A 13,580-nucleotide genomic window follows, 5' to 3' on the forward strand; every position below is an offset into this window, starting at 1 on the left:
CTCATGCGTACACATACTGCTATCAGAGTTTTCTTTTCAATACACAAATCTTAATGTGATGAGTCTCCTCCTAAAACATGTCTATAGTTCTCTGCATTGCCAATACGTAAAGTCCAGATTTCTCAACAAGGCAAGCAAGATCCTTGAGGATGTAGCCTAGATTACCTCTTCCTCCCCTCACTCAGGGCTCCGTGTAGCTGCTGCCTCTGTGCTTCCCCTGCTGTTGTTCTTTCTGTCCTCGATGGTCCTCCACTCTGAATCTACCCACTTCCATTTGTGTTTCAGAACCCAAGTCAGATGTTACCTGGGTGCAAAAACTCCTAAATTTTACAAATTCTAATTAGTCATCTCACCTGTGACTATAACCCTCAGAGAGGCATAAACTTCACAGACATTTCGATGGAAAATTAACAAAATAGTGACAGAAGATTACAAAAGGTTGACAATAGTTTTAAGAAATTATTATGACACTAGAAAAGGAAAGATAGTTTACATAGACTAGATCGTTGAAATGTACAGAGGCCTACTGTTTTAAGATTTGTTAACTGATTTTTAGCTAGCTGTCATTTCTGGCTGTAATGTGTACTGTGCACCTGGACTGATATCATCATTAATAGCAGCTAAACATGGTAGATGAAATATTTTGAAAAAAATCATCATGAGCAATATGGATATATGGAGCAATATAAAAATCATCATGAGCAATATGGATATATAGCTGGAAAAAAATGAAACTAAATTTCAAGTTCATGCTATGTACATAAATCTGAGTAGAATATAGATCTAACAGTGAAAAACATAACTTTAAAATTTTTATAAGAACATATTTAAGGATACTTTTGTACTCAGGGTAGGACAAGATTTCTTAAACAAAATTAAAAAAACATGGATGAAAAGGAAAATTATGTTAAATTTGAGTACATTAAAATTACAACCTTCTGTTTCTCAAAAGGTATATTTAACCAGGGAAATGACAAGCAAAGCCTGCGAGGAGATGTGGTCATTATACAACTCAAATTTAGTATGTAGAACAGATAAAGAACTAAACATACTAATGGGAAAAAGGTAATTAATCCAAAAGCATAGTTGACAAAAAAATATATGAACAGAGAATTTAAAGAAGAGGAAGAATACCAATGGCTAAGAAACCACACACACACACACACACACACACACACACACACACACACAGGCTTAACCTCAATCAGAGAATTCAAATCACAAAAAGCCTTGCAAATATTGAAAAGTCTAATAATATCATATGCTCCCAATGATGTGGAAAAATGAACCTTTATTTTGCTGAAGAGGGATGTGGAAAAATTAACTAGAATAACTACATTGGAGACAATGTTAACAATTTAACATCATCTTAGATGAAATTTACATAATCACAAAGTCAGAAATTTAAATCCCTTTAATGTATCCCAGAGAAACTCTTGCACGTGTACATAGGGAGCTATGTACCAGGATGTTAATAGAAACAATTTTTGTTTACACCACTATACATATGACTTCACAGTGAAAGTTAATGACTTAGAGCTATTCGTGTTAATATCTCCAAAATATAATACTGAATGAAAAAAAAAAATAAGATTCAGAAGGAAATATCCAACATGATACCATCCATATAAAAATAAAGTAAGCTAAACAATACCATATTTTATATTACCATAGTCCTGTAATATATATTACTTGGAACATAGATAATTTTAATATGATGACATGCTTGGGAATGGGCCAAAAATAAATTTTCAGGATTGTAGTTTTTTATGAGACGGGTTAGGGTAACTATTAATGAAGGTCTACACATTTCTTTGTAATGCTTTTTGTTAAGCTAGTTTACAGATGCAAAGGTATTCTTATGGCACTTTTTGTATGTCTGACATTTTACTATAAAATTCAAAGTATGTGTATTTTCCTGAATCAACAATCAGTGAAGCTGTGGTCCATTGACTACTAACAGTAGAACATAGTTTGGGAGAAATTTCATTGCATTTTTGTTTACTAATGTTGCTCTTATTTTTATTCACTTTTCTAAAGGACACTTTGCTGATGTGCTTTTTGCAAATCAATTTGCTGAAAGAATCAATTTAATTTATTTCCATTTATGTTTCTTCAGTGATGACTTAGACCCACATGAAGGACTTGAACAGATCCAAGGAGAATGTCAGTCATGGACTGATTAGCATGAACTTCTTTGAGTGATGCATAATCTTTGACAACCATGGTAGGAACTTATTCTCCCAAGAATATCCAGAGGACAGGCACCTATAGGTGTCATCTGCCACCTCTAATTTATTAACTGATTTATAGCCTGCTTTCATAGGCATTCGTTAGATTCCTTAACCTTGACCTTCTCTTTTATAGCTTGATATTGTTATTACAATAAATGCCCTTCCCACTCCACATTCCCAAGTAAAGAAATCAATAAAAGTATTTTCAAAGTGTTGAACAGTAAACTTAAGAAGTACTGAAAATACTGGCACATCAGAGAACATAGGTCACAAAGGGCCCATTAGTGTAAATATCAGTATTTTCTTCATGTCCATTAACTATGCCGTAATAATATTTGAAAATCACATGATCTTTCAGCAAAATAAAAGACATTTTTATAGTATTTAGATGTGCCTGGGTTGTCTTGAAGATCTGATCACAGCACGATACCATGAAATACCCATCTTAATTGGATATTGAGTAGAATTACTGAAATGTTTTAGGACATCTATGCTTCACCCCAGTGGTTGGCAAAGTTTTTCATAAAGGGCCCAAAAAATAAACCTTTGAGGGAGCCAAGAGATAAAATAGAGGCTAGAATATTGATACTTATATAATCTTTTGTAATGTAGCCATTTAAAAATATAAAAAACATTCTTAGCTTGTGGGCCATAAAAATATAGGTGATGGGCCAGATTTGGTATATTCAGAAGACATATGGTATCTGGTCACACTTGAAGTTCATTTTGTAGTTTTTTAAAAATAGCTGCCTACATTTTAGTCTCCGGAAGACCAACTGTGCGGCCATGTGCAGTGGGGATATGTGTCTCTTGGCTTCTTCCCCAGCCCATCCTGGGTCCTCAGCCTACCCTGGTGCAGCCTCAGAGGCCCCACCCACCCCTGAGCTTCCAGCTCAGCCTCCTTATGGTCATCGTGGCTTTTGTCTCAGTTTCAGGCAAAAGCCATGAAAACAGTATGGAAGTGGCTCATATTTTGGAAACATTGAATTAAATAACACATTACTAAATTTAATATCGAAATGTTAAAAATGTGAAATGGTGAAATCAAATGGCAGTTAGTGATGTTCGTCTGGGTGACAGAGTGGTTAATTCTGGAGAATCCTTATCTGAGCTGCACTCATGCTGCTGAAGTATCATGATATAATATAATATAAAAAATATAATATAATGGCTGCTGAAAATATTTAATAAGACTCTCTCAGACTGATCAGTTTCATAGGAAATAATTAACCAAAAGGATTGTGTTTATTGATTTCAAGTTAGAAGTTAAAGATTTCATGAAAATAGGTTTCCAAATGACTTCTTTGAGAAATGATATGATAAATATTGTTTTAGCTAAATATACTATTTCTCTATTTCTATGAAACATGCCTTTTGGTCATTTGTTATTCTCAGTCAATTGGAACAGTACTTAAGAGCCCCAGACTACTGAAATGCACAAAGAGTTGCATATTTCTCTCATTTGTATGTTAATAGGTCATAGGATATCAGACAAAGGCCAACTAGATATTGCACAGTGAACATTTTACAAATTACTGCACAGACGAAAGAAACAGAGATGAGAGTAGATATCAGTAGGTCTAAGAGAGTTAATATGGGGGTATTCCTGAAAAAAAGTCTTGGAAAATGTATTTGGCTGGTTTGCTGGATAGATTTAACTACATTTAAAGTCCCAAGTATAACACACTGGGTGATTTAGAAACAGAAAGGGGATATAAAAATATATGAACAGGCAATCCAAATACGAAATCCTAATGACTGGTATATAAGAAAAATATGCAATTTCATCAACAATAAAGAAAATACAAATTCAAATAATAATAAGATACCATTTTCTGCCCAGAGTATTGACAATAGTTGAAATGCTTAATAGGATTTGAGGTAGCAAATATGTGAAGAAATGAATACTCTCATTAGTTTATGGATCTATAAATTACTCAAATTTGGGGGAAACAAGTAACTATTTATTTTTAAAATAGTTTTACTCTTTTTATAACATAGGATTCCTGGTAACAAGTAAGAAAAGTTAATTCAAATTAAGTGAACTCCTAAAGAGAATTTATTGGCTTGTGAGATAAAAAGCCAAGGATTTCAAGGTTCAGCTTGATTCAGGACCCAAACAATACCAATAATGATCAATTTATCTTTTTCTCTCTCACTTTTATCTTCATCTTCTATGTTGATTCAATTCCCAGATTGGTGTAGCATCTCTGGAACTTACACTCTGGAAGCATCATAATGTATATAAAAGAATGCCAGCATCTGGTCCCAGAAGTATCAGTAAAAATCTCATAGGATCTCCTTATTCTGATGGGTTCCCATGTCCGTATTTTAACTACCCTCTGTGACCAGGATAATAATAATATCTGATAAGAAATATTTGAATTTCTGGTATTTTTGAATGTGAGTAGAATCAGCCCCACCAAAACCACATGAACGCTTCAACAAATAGTTCCTCAGAAAGAAATTAAGGTGTGGTTATCAAAAGGTTGAATAGGAATTTTCTAAAAAAAGATATATCTCTATACTCTTCTTATGTACACAACTATTCTTTCAGACTCTAACAGTTTTTAAATACTAATGTTTAAAAATAGATGAATAAGGATATTTATTGCAATTTTGTTTCAAATACAAAAATAATCCCCCTGCAAAGCAGATCTTTGAGAAGAATATGATTGACTATATTTTCATCCATAAATACTAGGGACTATGATATAGCCATTTAATAAAATACGAAAGTCTTTCCAAGATATATTGTTAAGTGAGAAGAAGTAAATAACAGGTCATGTGAAGAGTTTGATCCACTTTTTTTCACAACAAAAATAAAATATAGAAACGATTTATATATGTATTAATCTTTATACGTTTTCATAAACAAAAGAAAAACTCTTGACGAACGCATGTCATGGGGAGCAGATGAGGAAAAATATATACTATAGATCTACCTTTTTATGTATTTAGGATTTATTTGACAGTAAGTAACAATCTATTTCAAACTGGCTAAAATCCCAAAAGGAAACTTCTTAATCTGAAATGTGGACAGCTTGATCCAGATATAAATTTCAACAGGGCACAATTCACATCTCTCTCTATGTTAGTCGGGTCACCACAGAAACAGAACCACCGGTAGTTTACATATATATATGGGAATATAGAAATTCGCTCACACGGTTATGGAAGCTGAGAAGTCTCACAATCTGCTGTCTGCAAGCTGGAGAACCAGGAAAGCTGGTGGTGTAATTCGGTCTGAGTCCGAAGGCTCAAGAACCAGGAATGCATGATGTTGGCGGGCAGGAGAAGACAGACAGCTCAAGTGAAGAGCAGATTTGCCCTTCCTCTGCCTTTTTGTTTTCCTCAGGCCCTCAACAATTGGCGGATGCCCACCATCATTGGTGAAGGCAGTCGTCTTTACTCAGTCTACCAATTTAAATGCTAATCTTTCTCAGGTACCTCTACACAGGCACACCTAGGAAAGATGTTTCACCAGCTCTCTGGATATTCCTTAGACCAGTCAAGTTGACACAGAAAATGAACCGTCACACTCCCTCTCTTTGATGAACTATCATCTATGCTGACTGTATTTTTTCTTGGCTAAAAACAACAGATATTTATTCTCTCACAGTTCTGGAGCCTGGAAGTCTGAAATAAAAGTGTTAGCAGGATGATGTTCCCTCTGAGACTCTAGGTAAAACACTTCCTTGCCTCTTCCCAGTTTCTGGTGCTGTCCAGCAATCCGTGGTGTTCTTTGGCTGGTAGCTGCATCACTCCAGTCTCTTAACTTTGTTCTCATATGGTGTTCTGTCTGTGTCTCTTCTCCTAAACGAACACCAGTCCTCTCGGATAAAGGGCCCACCCTACTCCAGTATGACCTGATCTTAACTAATTACATCTGCAATGACACTATTTCTAGATTAAGCCAGATGTAGCAACTCCAGTATTTACATCACAGACATTTTACATCTTGTAAATAAAAGTGGAAGGAGTCTGTTATTTTTAATTTAGATATGCATGTATATTTAAAATTATTACATTAAGCAAATATTATTTTAAATAATATGAATAATTTTTAAATATAACAAAATTACAATATATCAAGACAACTAATAAGGCAGGCAAGAAGAGATACTAAATCCAGAGTGTCTATCCAGACAGAGGTGAGGCATATACTTAATATAAGTCCAGTAGAGTTGAGTGGAGAAAGTCCACTGAATAATTTACACTGGGAAGTTGGAGTGTCCAGCAGTAGAATTTCATCCATGGGACAGTTAAGTCTGTGGCAGAAAATATAGACCATGAGGCCAAAGAAAATATCTTCAAATGAACCTAAAGTAGCCAGCAGATTTCCATAGAATGAATGTTTCCTTTATTGTCTGTGGTTACTGCTGCCTTCCTATGGCTGCACATTTGAATCCCTTCTGCAAACTGCTTTAGGATTTAAATCAAATAAAAGTTAAGAAATACAGATACAATTAGAATTGAAGAAAGGGTGTCTCAAATTTACAGAAACTGGAAATATTCATGATTGCACATGGACTAGGAATCCTGTGGCCGGGCAGATTGTTGCTGAAGCCATACAAAGATGAGGGATTAAGAGCGTTTTCTTCAGAATGGGTTTGACTCTTGCCTTTGCATGTACCAGTCACAGGGGTTCAGTAAGGCTCAGTTTCTCATCCACAAAGAGGATGTGCCAGTTCTCAACTTATTGCCTCTTAGCTCTAAATCTGCCAGTTCTGTGCTCAGCTTCCTGATTCTGGAGCTGGCTCTGGTAAAGCTCTCTCTTTTCTGGTTGGAGCAATGTTAGGCTTTGCCGGGAGAAGGCACCAGAGGGACCCCACCAGATGCAGTGGAAGTGGGGCTTCTCTTCCTGGTTCTCATGTGCTTTTCTTCTTGCTCCCATATCACAGCTGCCTGGACCATGTGGGAGACCCAGTGGCACTCACTCTCCCATGAGTTTGCCAGCACTGGAGGGAGTGCTTTTCTGTTTACAGGCTCCCACTCCCCAGAGACCTAGTGGTCAGCTCTCTGGACACCAATTTTGGCCTGCTTGCTGCAGACCACCTCTGATGCTGGGCACTGCAAGGTCACAGCCACATCCTCTTCATTGAGGTATGAATCCCCCTGAGCTTTGGGGAAGTACTTTCCATTTTGGTCCTTCAAAAAGAGTAGCTGCTCCCTGCCTTGACGACTCCTGCACTGTTTAAAGTTTCCTCTTAATGCTTGTTGTAATTAACTATTTTCTAATTAATAATTCTTCATAGTTAATTTTCCCTCTTTAAATTACTAATAATTTTTGATCTTCTAACTGGACCCTGACCAATACAGTGGGGAAAAAATATCCCCCTTTGAGAGATTGTTGAAAGGTTTAAATTAAAAATATATATATATATTATATATATGCTAGCTATAAATAAATGCTAGCTATATTTGCTAATGAATGGCTTTTATAGTGATCTTTAGTGAATCTTAAGGAATGAGTTTCTTTCAGATATTTGACAATTTCTTTTTATTTATCTTTTCTTCCTTTCCCAATTGTCTCATTTTCATAGTGTGGCAAGATGATGTGTTTGAAGTGCATAGCCTTATAATCACCAGCACTGCCGACAGAGCTGGGCAAGATATACAATGTTGATGGCAAAATTACTCAGATGGCCAAAAAGTTCATTCGGGTTTTTCTGTAACGTCTTACGGAAAAACCCGAAGGAACTTCTTGGCCAACCCAATACATAGAAAGCCAACGAGATGCCACTACACACTGAATAGAATGACCAAATCCAAAATAGGAGGGGATAGGTGTATACGTATAGCTGATTCACTTTGCTGTACAGTAGAAACTAACACAACATTGTAAAGCAACTATACTCCAATAAAAATTAATAAAAAATAAATTTAAAAAAATGACCAAAATCCAGAACACTGACAGCACCAAATGCTGGCAAAGATGTAGAGCAACAGGAACTCTCATATCTTGTTGGTGGGAATGCAAAATCGCATAACCACTTCGGAAGACAGTTGGCTGTTTCTCACTAAACTAAAGGTTCTTTTACCAAATGATCCAGCAGTCATGCTCCTTGGTATTTACCCAAAGCAACTGAAAACTTATAACTACACAAAAACCTGTACAGCTATATCTGTAGCAGCTTTATTCATAATTATCAAACTTGGAAGCAACAAAGGTATCCTTCAGTGGGTGAATGAGTAAACTGGTACATCCTTACAATGGAATATTATTCAGCACTAAAAAGAAATGAGCTATGGAAAGACATAGAGGAATAAAAGCATATTACTAAGTGAAAGAAGCCGATCTGCAAAAGCTACAGGCAATATGATTCTGACTATATGACATTCTGGAAAAGGAAAAGCTATGGAATCTCTAAAAAGATCAGTGATTGCTAGGGGCTAGGAGAGAGAGAATGCTGAATAAGCCAAGCACAGAGGATTTTTAGGGAAGTGAAACTACTCTGTATGATACTGTAATCATGGGTATATGTCATTATTCATTTTTCCAAACCCATAGAGTGTATGGCACTAAGAGTGAAACCCAATGTAAACTGTGGATTTGGAATGATTATGATGTGTCAATGTAGGTTCATTGGTTGTAACAAATGTACCACTCTGGTGGGCATGTTGATAATTCTGGAGGCTATGCATGTGTTGGGGCAAGGGGTGTATGGGAAATCTCTGTAGCTTCTGCTCAATATTGCTGGGAACCTAAAACTGCTCTAAAAAATAAAGTCTATTAAGAATTGCATAGAGATCATCTACATTTTTTTCATTTGCCTTTGAGTGGATTATAACCTAATATATTCCTTAACAAGAAAGGCTTTTTGGATTTGTTTTGCTTTAGAAACATCTTCAAAATGTCTAATGTTCTTACCATAGGAAAATGTTTCTTTAAAAATGGCCTTTATTTTTTTTAGCTGAGTTGAAGAAAAGTAAGAGAGGTGGATGATGTTAAGAAATTTAGAAATTTTATTCTAGCTTTTTATAATTAATTTTCCACCTATTATTTTATATAAACTCAAAAGGAATTCATTTGTTCTAAATACAAAATGCTAAATGTGATTTCACTTATTTGGCAGAATGTCATATTCAGAATGCTATTTCAGGAATACATTGTTATTTCCCAAAGAAGTAATACATTTCATTTAATTTTCATGTTGTGTGCCTGTACATATAATTAGGAGAAATTTAATCAGCTACAAATACCACCACAAAGAAACCTGGACAGACTTCCCTTGTTTGCGCAGTGGTTAAGAATCCGCCCGCCAATGCAGGGGACACGGCTTCAAGCTCTGGTCCGGGAAGATCCCACATGCCGTGGAGCAACTAAGCCCGTGTGCCACAACTACTGAGCCTGTGCTCTAGAGCCCGCGAGCCACAACTACTGAGCCTGCGTGCTGCAACTACTGAAGCCCACGAGCCTAGAGCCTATGCTCTGCAACAAGAGAAGCCACCGCAGTGAGAAGCCTGTGAACCACGGTGAAGAGTAGCCCCCGCTTGCCACAACCAGAGAAAGACCGTGCGCAGCAATGAAGACCCAATGCAGCAGAAAATAAAATTAATTAATTAAAGGAAAAAAAAAAAGAAGACTGGAAATGGGCTACTGGTAATTGGAATTGCTTTTCCACTGCAAATTGCTCACTTTGTGAAGGTTTCATTCACAGACCTTTCCTTTATTTTATTTTTTTTAAAGATGTACAAGACCTGTTCATTGAAAATCACAAAGTATTGTTGAGAAAAATCGAAGACATAAATAAATGGAAAGCTATACCATGTTTATGGATTGGACGATTCCGTATTGATAAGAAAGCAGTTCTCCTCAAATTGTTCTATAGATTCAAGGAAGCTTCAATCAAACTCCCACCAGGCTTTTTTTTATATATATATATATAAGAATATAAGCTATGCAGGGCTTCCCTGGTGGCACAGTGGTTGAGAGTCTGCCTGCCGATGCAGGGGACACGGGTTCATGCCCCGGTCCGGGAAGATCCCACATGCTGCGGAGCGGTTGGGCCCGTGAGCCATGGCCACTGAGCCTGCGTGTCCGGAGCCTGTGCTCCGCAACGGGAGAGGCCACAACAGTGAGAGGCCCGCATACGACAAAAAAAAAAAAAAAGAATATAAGCTATGCAGTTTAATTGTATACATTGGTCTGAAGATTTTTGGTCTTATTACTTGCATATGTAATCTGTTTAACACTCTTTAAAACAGAAAATCATTGAGTAACAATCAGATTTCAAAAAGTCTTCCAAGTACAGCCAGACAGTTGTCTATGTGATATGCTACATGTGACAACATAGAATGTACAATTATATTAACACAGACTTCTTCTCCAAGGGGTCAGTATTTTCACACATCTAATAGGTCTCATGCACAAGATAACAGAAACAGCAGTATCGGTGTCTCTCAATCACATTAAGTTCATCAGACGTATTAAAAGGGTAATTTTAATTGAGAATTTTTAATTGAGAATTTTTATACATATTATATATTTTTAACTTTTTTTTTTCAAAATTATCTCTGTTTTAGATAAATACAGAGCTTAGGAAATAATACTTAAATGAGAACAGTTTGGGGAAATCCTCAGGCTCTATCCTACAAGTGTTCCATTCAGAAAGATCTCAGTACTTCTCCCCCTTTTTGTAAAAATTTACAAGCTGATTCATAACCAAAACAACTTTGGAAAAAGAAGAACAAAGTTGGAGATCTTATGCTACCTGATTATATAAGGCTTATTATAAAAGTTATAGCTATCAGAATGGTGTAGTATTAGTATCTTGATTTTTTTTTTTAATACAGCAGGTTCTGATTAGTCATCCATTTTATACACATCAGTGTATACATGTCAATCCTAATCTCCCAATGCATCACAGCACCACCACCACCACCACCCCGCCACTTTCCCTGCTTGGTGTCCATATGTTTGTTCTCTACATCTGTGTCTCAATTTCTGCCCTGCAAACCGGTTCATCTGTACCATTTTTCTAGGTTCCACATATATGCATTAATATATGATATTTGTTTTTCTCTTTCTGACTTACTTCACTCTGTATGACAGTCTCTAGATCCATCCACATCTCAACAAATGACCCAGTTTCATTCCTTTTTATGGCTGGGTAATATTCCATTGTATATATGTACCATATCTTCTTTATCCATTCGTCTGTTGATGGGCATTTAGGTTGCTTCCATGACCTGGCTATTGTAAATAGTGCTGCAATGAACATTGGATGCATGTGTCTTTTTGAATTATGGTTTTCTCTGGGTATATGCCCAGTAGTGGGATTGCTGGATCATATGGTAATTATATTTTTAGTTTTTTAAGGAACCTCCATACTGTTCTCCATAGTGGCTGTATCAATTTACATTCCCACCAACAGTGCAAGAGGGTTCCCTTTTCTCCACACCCTCTCCAGCATTTGTTGTTTGTAGATTTTCTGATGATGCCCATTCTAGCTGGTGTGAGGTGATACCTCATTGTAGTTTTGATTTGCATTTCTCTAATAATTACTGAAGTTGAGCAGCTTTTCATGTGCTTCTTGGCCATCTGTAGGACAGACCTTTTCTTAATACGTTTCAAAACAACACTTTCAAAACAACCTTTTATTTTACTGATGCATACAATTTTTTTGGATAGAAAGATAGGAAATTGGTAGAAAATGATAAAAGTTATGCCTATCGGGAGTCACCGAAGCATAACGCAAAACAAAAAGGAAACACACATGAGTAATCTAAATTTATTAGGAAGTATGGGGCCCAGAATGGGAGTGGAGAATCTATAATCAAGAGAGCCAAGATAAAAACCTATTTATCTAAGTCAGGTTCCCAGTAGAAAGCAGATGAATACAGATGGCACACACAAAATAGTATACTATTTTTAAGGAAGGCTTATAAAAATTACTTAAAGATATGGGCAGGATGCAGGGAAGTCACAAATGGTAAGGCCAAACCAGTGGGTGTATCAGCAGATCTGTTACCACTTCTAAGCAGGGAAGGATGGGTGTGGAGAGGTACCAGTTACAGGAACCTAGAATGAGAGAATAGTGTAGAAGAGGCTTCCTCCAAAGAGGCATTGACCTTTACGTGAGGGACAGCCCCAATACAGGGTGACCCTGCAGAGATGGAACTAGAAGAATAAACTCCAAGTCCTCATCCTTCTCTCACCCTTTGATCACCTGTAGAATTTCCCACTGGCAGAATCAATAGGAAGCCAGCAGAGTTTAAGGGAGCCTATTGATGTGTGCCTCCTGGGAGGAACCAACAGGGTGGAGAATGATCAGGAATGGATTTCAAGGAACAAACAGAAGACACCCAGCAAACTTTTAAACATAAAACAAAACCTTTAACCACCTGTGTGGCCTCATAAAAATCAGGACATCAAAATAGTATAGAATAAAGGGTAGATGAAAATAAGTAAAGGCTCAATTTTTTTTAACATTTCTTACCACTTGAAACTTAATAGTCTGTTTTAAATCCAGACAGTATATATTATATATAGTACATAAAATGAATAAAAAGATAAATAGAAGATAGGATAGAGAACAAAATTGTTGTGTATAGAAAAGAAACTTGATTGCAAACATTTCTTTGTATGGAAAATTAAGAGCTGCTATAGACCTATTACACACATGTATGTCTAAATTAATAGAGTTTTTTAATGTTTACTGTTGTTCATTTTTTTAATCTCTAAAACAGTTCATATGTAAAAAGACACGCAGTACAGATAAAAAGACCTCTTGATACTAGGAGAAAGTTTTTTGTTAAATTGAGGTATTGTTGATGTACAATATTATATGCTTCAGGTGTACAAAACAGTGATTCACAATTTGTAAAAGTTATATTCCACTTATAGTTACTATAAAATATTAGCTATATTCCCTTTGTTATACAATATATACTTGTAGGTTATTTATTTTATACATAGCAGTTTGTGCCTCTTAATCCCCTACCCTTATTTTGCCCTTTCCCCTTCCCTCTCCCCATTGATAACCACTAGTTTATCTGTGAGTCCATTTCTTTTGTGTTCTATTCACTAGTTTGTTTTATTTTTTAGATTTTGCTTATCTGTCTGACTTAATTCACTTAGCATAATACCTACCAAGACCAGGGAGAGAACACTTTTTTAAAAAAAGATATTTAAGATATATTCATAAGTTTGTTTTCTACATCTGTAATTCTATTTCTGTTTTGTAAAAAGAATCTAAAAAAGAGTGGATATATGTATATGTATAACTGATTCACTTTGCTGTACACCTGAACTAACACAACACTGTAGATCAACTATACTCCTATAAAATTTTTTTAAAAAGTTAACATTAAGAAAGAAGAAAAAGTTATATTAATTCA

Source organism: Globicephala melas, chromosome 4, assembly GCF_963455315.2.
Source record: "Globicephala melas chromosome 4, mGloMel1.2, whole genome shotgun sequence".
Classification (NCBI taxonomy): domain Eukaryota; kingdom Metazoa; phylum Chordata; class Mammalia; order Artiodactyla; family Delphinidae; genus Globicephala; species Globicephala melas.